The sequence below is a fragment of the Carassius gibelio genome, chromosome B14 (genome assembly GCF_023724105.1).
Source record: "Carassius gibelio isolate Cgi1373 ecotype wild population from Czech Republic chromosome B14, carGib1.2-hapl.c, whole genome shotgun sequence".
NCBI lineage: Eukaryota > Metazoa > Chordata > Actinopteri > Cypriniformes > Cyprinidae > Carassius > Carassius gibelio.
This window is the reverse complement of record NC_068409.1, coordinates 18,322,052-18,329,066: the sequence shown is the minus strand read 5'-3', so window position 1 is coordinate 18,329,066 and position 7,015 is coordinate 18,322,052. Positions and strand designations below refer to the sequence as shown.

Here is a 7,015-nt window from a genome sequence, read left to right as displayed (position 1 = left end):
TTTTTTTTTCTTCGGCCAAAAACTAATCTCTCATCTTTGACAAGGTCCAGATGTTGCCTTTAGAGGTGCTAGAGTGAGATTCACTTTCTCTCTGCCTAATAAAATGTCTGATATCTTTTGACCAGGTCAGTTCGTCTCCATTGATCATTTATTGCTAAAGGTTTTCCACACTATGTTGACAGAAAACTAGTCATGCTGGAGTGCTATGTGTCATATATTGCAGCACATATAGTTAAATAAGAGTATGACTGTACTGGTCAGTGCATGTTCACATAAAACACTGCTGCTTAAATTAAGGTGTAGCCTACAGTATTTGAAATGACATGGAGGATCACAACTGAAAAGAGAGAAGAACAGAGAGAAATAGGCGAATCTTTCTTCCCATTTACACTGCTGACCTGTATTTCTTCCGTCTATAGTCAACTGACTGTGTTTTGGTCATGTGATCCATCACTCAAGTTATTATCTGGCCTGTTGTTTTGAAGAGACAACAGCTGTATCAGTCTGAACCATAAAGGCATAATTCTCAAAACAACGCCAAACCAAATATTACAGTCATTTATGTCTTTGTAATTTCTACTTCATGCATAAATAAATAAATAAATAAATAAATAAATAAATAAATAAATAAATAAATAAATAGGCCGAGTTTTTTTAAAGTTCTAAAATTATTATTTTATGTGAAATACATTTATAACGCTTCTGGCCAGAGCGGGCGTCCTTCACGAGCCGCCGTCACTTCCGAGTTTACCGCTTTATATTAGGCGCGCTTTTTATATCTCACTCAAAGCGATGTGGTTTTGTTGCAACACTTCGCGCGGTTGCTGTGTAGAAGCGGACAGTGCGACGTATGAGGTAGAAGGAATACACCCGCTGTGAGTTTAAGGGGAAACAAAAGGAGGTTTCATGTCAGGTACCTCACACGCGTGCATATATCGATGCTAATGTTAAACAAACAAACAAACAAACAAACAAACAAACAAACAGTTTTTACTGTCAAAGCTAGTTGAACTGTCAAGGGCCAGTGCTGCATTTTCAAATGAATATTTTACATTCATTCGTCTTGTACGCCCCTTTTTATGGCTTGCAACTTAAGTGTTTGGTTTTCTGTTGTTTTCTGTGTTGTTGTTGCCAATTCTACTCATTTGTTTCCATGGAAGAATTATCTGGTTAATGTGGGTGAGGTTTTGTAAGGATGGTGATCATTTTGAAATCATCATGTGTTAAACTACATAAAAAGTCAGTAATGTTTTGCATTGTATGTCATTTTTATTTATTTATTTTTTCAGCAAAAATGTGTCCACAATTTTATGGAAACACATTACAGTCGAAATATGGCTAGGAGAGACTGATGAGTCCTTAGGTGACCCATTAGTATAGTTTTTTTAGTGACAGTGATTGCATATATATATATATATATATATATATATATATATATATATATATATATATATATTATACACGCATTATATAGGAATTCTATTTACTTTGCAGACTGTTGAATTATCATATTTTGTCGTACTCTAAAAAATTTTTATAGAGAAATTCAGTGTGATATTTGGTTTGAGGCATGCATCTCTTTGCTTAATAGAGTAACTCATGAGGTAGTGCATTCATTTTCAGCATGCGTTTGTTTTTCATGCTACTTTTTCCCTAACTCAAACCAGTATATATCTGTTGCCAAAAAGCCCTTTTGTGGGGCTGGTTATTGCCCTATGGACCCAAAGAGCTGGCATTTGTGGATACTAGAGGAAAGGAAGTCAAAAATGGTCCTCAGGAGCATCTTTAAAAAATTTTATTGTCATTTTACAGTGTGTGTTTTGCATTGCCAAATGTGTTTTGGCAAACTGTGTTCCTGCAACACTGTTTGGCAGTAAAATGTGTAAAAGAATCATCTTTGGGCTGTTGTGCTAGGCAGGAGTTGTAGAGGAGAGAATATCAACTGCTTGAATTCCTACTAAACAACAGTAAACAAATAAACCAGCACCCCAAGCAGTTTCTATTCTTAGCTCTTTTTAATTGTGAACAATTTCTTCAAAGAGCTCGGCAGATTAAAAGCCTGTTACTTAATGCATGCTTGTTAAATAGGAAGCCAAAAATGCATCCAATAGGCACACTTGGATTTATCAGAAGCTGAAATTGCATCCAGTCTCGCTTGAAAACTTGCTATTAGATGGATTTAATACTGGCCCCATGCAGAGGGGCTTCTGGGAAAGCTCAGCAGGTGTGGTGCTGATTATAATCTGACACCCCAGTTTTGGATTAGAATATAGCCGTTTCAGCTAACACGCTGTTAGTACTCCTTTTCTTTCCATATACTTTGACTTTCTGCGTTTGTTCTCGACAGGTGGTGTTGTTTGAAGGTATTTAACATAGTTTTAGCCACAGATGCCAGGCCTCCTATTTGTGGTTCTTTTGTTGATTTTGTTTTTGCCAGTATATAGTTTCAAATTCGCAAGTGTAATAATCGTTATCAAAAGTGAAAAATGCAAAAAGAAAACAAGATTGGTCATATTTAACTGTCAAACCGAGATTAACCTCCCATACTGCACCAGCTGCTGATTATCTTCCAGTTGTCAGTTTTTGGATAAGGTGGTGCAGTAACACCCACTCTATGGCAACATGGTATTTTCTCCACAGCGTAGTTTTCTTTACTTTGAAATCTTGAAAAGGGTAGAGCAAGATGGATATCTTATCATGCCTCTATGGGCATGCAGTGAGCTTTCTGTAGTTCGATGTCATGGTGTTTCAGACTCCCATGTCAGTTTTATTTCCACTGAAATACTGTTTACAAATATCAGCAAGCAAGATGTTATCCGGTTCCCCACCCCAATTGGATCCATCAATAATAAAGTGGGTAGAATGGCCCTAAAATTGGCTTTATCTTATACGCAGACCAGATGAATGAGGTAAAGCGATGCGAGTGGTTCAGTCTGATGGCTTTGGGACTCGTGATAAAGCCTGCTGTTTGAAGAAAAGCTCAAATCAAATCTGTATGTCTTATCTGCAGTTTTCATTGCCTCTTTGATCAGACTAAAGCAGCAGTGGGACATGGGGATGAATTCAAAGGTCTTTTCCCCAGGACCAGTACGCTGAACCCAGAAGAGCACTGAAGAGCACTTGCCTAGTCCTAAACCACGATAGGTACACTGGCATCCCCCTCTCTTTAACCTGATCTGCACATCTGAAAATAATTCTAGGTGCGTGTGTGGGGGCTGCCAGATTCCAGCAGGACCCCCTCACTGGCAGAAAGGAGGGAGGTAAAGCGTTGGGAAAAACAGGCATGGCAATTAAACAATCCCTGGCCTTTTGATGGAATTCCCGGCGGAGTTAGTCAAAGCAGGATTAATCACGAGACTGATCCTGGTTATCCCACCACATATCTTTTTTACAAGCTTGTGCCGTTTCCTCATTATTATTATCCTGGGAAAGGAAATCTATGACAGGTCATGAAATCTGAAACATTATGAAGGTATAAATGGGTTTTTAACATCCCCATGTGCTAAAAATGAAGGCATACCACTTGTATTACAATTCAATAAACTGACCTGAAATTACTGTGCAAAGCATCTTAATTAAAATCTTAAAATGAAATTAAGTACAAAATCTAGTATTAAGAACCACAACAGGAAAACTTGCAGCTTAGCCACCCCAGTTATCAGCTCACGTCAAGTATTGTATTACAACTAGCAATTTAGTTTACATTCAACCCAGGCAACTGGATAATTACATGGATATATATTCAAAATGACTACTCTCTCTTTGTAAAATCAAGATAAATGCATTTTCTCTTTCCATGTCACACAAATTTTGCTAACTGTTCATTTGAACATATAATTTTACCCTAACAGTTCCCTAATTATTGTAACTTCAGTGCATTCTTATAAACTTGGCCGAAGTCTCCTGCTCTTCAAATGTAGCATCATTTATCAGCCCATTAAGATGGCGTGTGTGTAATTGTCAGATGTGTTTTTGGTAACACTCAGACAGACACATATGGCTGTGATAGCGTCTGTGTATGTGTGTGTGTTTCCTCCATGGCCTTATGCGGCTATGAGTCAGACAACAGCATTGATGTTTTATGGTACAGCTCACCCAGCCTTGGCAGGAGTAGAGACAGAGCGATATGCAGGATGAATGTTTTACATCATGTGCTTTACGGCCTCATTTGGAGACAACAGCTTTTACCGTGACCTCAAGACAAACACCACTCCAGAGGCACCCCATCTTTAGAGAGTGGGAGGGAGAGAACATTTGAGAGAGAAGAAAAGAAGGAGGCCCCAATAACCGAACGTCACACCTGGAGCTGAGACACCCGACACTAGCCTCTGCCTCCCCTGTCGGCAAGTTAGAAGTTCTTTCAGTGGCCAGACGTCTGCTGTAACTTGAAGCAGGTGGTGAGATGCAGTAGTGCAGTGCTGGGACTCTTCACTGTCATGGAAAGGGACGGTTTCATTTGATGAAAGGGGTTGGAGATTAAAGCGACCTGAATGGAGATCCTCCAATGGCAGGCCTTGATTTATGATGCAAGCAGGCGGAGGTGTCAGCATGACAAATAACCTGTGGAGGAATTGGAATGTCATTTCTCTTCTCGAGTTTGGATGCATTCGAAATAAGATGCTATGCTCTCAGATGTAGGACTAAAGTGATAAGGTCTGGCGGACACCATTGCTGTAAAGTTGCCCTCTTCGTATCGTATTCTGAGCTTCAGTAACAAGGAACCTGTGTGTGTGGATTTGATCGACATCCAGCAAGCCTTTCCAGATAACACTCACATCCAGGGTTGCAGGTGCTCCATACTCAGTCCCACCCAACATCACATGTTCAATATCATTCCAATGAGTCAAGTGTTTATCTTAAAGCCCACTTGACACGGTGCATTAGAGTCAGCTGAATGGTCCACATGCATTTCTTATCATTCCCTACAGTCCTGGAATTTGGTACAAGGTCCCATTTGATGGTTTGATTTACATGTGTTTCTGTCTTACTCAAAAAGCTTTTCTCCAATGTTTGCATCGGCACCTTGAGAATATGTATTAGGGGCCCCTAACTCCAGGGAGTGGGTTGCAGCAAGATATCTGGCAGGTTGTGCCAGTTACATTCTTTCCAATCTGATAGAGGCTCTTATCGGTTTGAGATGGAGGTGCTGAGTAGATGCGTGTTGGGCTTTACAGTAACATCAACACATTCCTGCTCACATTCCTCACGGCCACTGAAAACACTGCCGGTGCGATAACAGAAAGGGCAATCAAAACAACGATAAATTGTGCCGGATATAAAGAGCAGCTAACCAAAACGTAAAGGCTTCAAACAAATACTTTCCCTGACGGCGCTAAATGCCTGTAATACCCTCGATTGGGGCCATTTCAGCTTCACTGACTGTTTTCTCGCGTCTTTGTCTCTGTTCCCTAGATCAGGGTTGCTGTGCTGTTTCCAAAACCTGGATGTAAATGAGAAGACAAGGGAGTACCTTACAACTAAATGACTGATAAAGGAACCATTAATGTGAGCATGCTTTACAGGACAACGTTGCGCTAGAGCAGTAAAGTTGGCTTCCAAGAGCACCAGTACCCAACATCTTTATAAACTCATGTGGTCTACATGACTGATGCTTTATTCGGAATTGATAAGGAAATTATTTGTCATTGTTCAACAGATGCATTTTCACAGACTTTTTTTCCTGGATACAAAGTTATGTTCATCAGCATGGAGAAGTCTTAATAGCAGGCAGCAGCCCCACGCTGGACTGGGCCAGGGTAGTAATGGGAATCATTGGGAATAGGTCCATGGCAGGAGAACGGAGGCTTATCATTGATCCACCATCTCCCCTCCCGCGCCAGTCCCACTTCAAAGCCACATAATGAGAATCACCTGTGCCAGCTAGCCAGGGAAATCTTTAGTAAGGAGTGCAGATTGAGATAAAGGAGAGGAAATGCAGAGAAGCAGGAGCTTTAAAAGAGCTCAGCGGTGATCAAGAAGCTCGGGAGATGCACTGTGAAAGCTGGAAGTCCAGGAAGACATGTTGGCTCGGCAGTGACTCAGTGGAGGTCTGGCAGAGACCTTGCACAAAGACCTTCGCTTACATTATATTAGCCTGGTTCAGACACCCATTGGGCCCCTCTCGTAGACCCCCTGCTCAGCCCCCAGTGAGGGGTGTTTGCTATTAGCCACTGACCTCCATCCATTCAGTCTTCATGAGTCTCTGCTCCTGCCTTTAGAACTGCCACACTAATCAAAAGCAACTCAGCCTCTCAATCCTGACGTTTTCTTTGCTTCAGACGGGTATTATGAAGTAGACCCCAAAATAATGGTGGGGTTTTTTAGAAGGATATTGATAATTATTTCAGAATAGCACAAGCATTAAATAGGATAAACCTCATTACTGACCTCAATTCAAAATGTCAATGCACAACTAAAATATGGGATTGAGGATTTACATATGAAGATTAAATGGACTTTTATTTGTTATTTGCCATTCTAGAGGAAAATAATGAGTACATGTGAAAAAGAAAGTGATTAAGTGATTTTTTTTTTTCCAATTTTTTTGTTTTGTTTTAATTTTCATAATTATTATATTCATAGATGTGTTTTGAATCAATCTCATATTACTAATAATAGTACTTACAATCATTAAAAATTACTACTCAAAGCGTTTTTTGGGAGTAGGGTAAATAGCCATTCAGATTTTGTGGATTCACTGCGGTGTTAATCACAGCGCCAAATACTTAAATATTTATATTAAATAGGCTATTTATTTTCAAACCTAGTCCTGGAGCTTGTCAAAGTCATAAAAATCCATGTGTATCCAGTCGATATCTGAAATCTTGCCACACATTTTACAGCATCTCACAAAACTATATCTACCAAAGTTTCACACAAATGGAGGACTTTATAACAAATATTTAGTTTTTCAACTGTTTTAAGTATTGCATAGTTGAGAAACTAAATAAGTTGTTCACAATTAACCTCACTCATTATATCATTAATCATTGAGCCATTCTGCAGCAAGACTTTT

At 39.7% G+C, this 7,015-nt stretch overlaps 1 long non-coding RNA gene across 1 annotated transcript; it reads left to right on the top strand.

Annotated features, from left to right (window-relative positions):
* The first annotated feature begins 786 nt into the window (after window positions 1-786).
* On the top strand, window positions 787-7,015 carry LOC127971648 (uncharacterized). The gene is made up of 3 exons (XR_008156886.1): window positions 787-913; window positions 5,413-5,505; window positions 5,657-7,015. It is a non-coding gene; the product is annotated as an uncharacterized LOC127971648 (long non-coding RNA).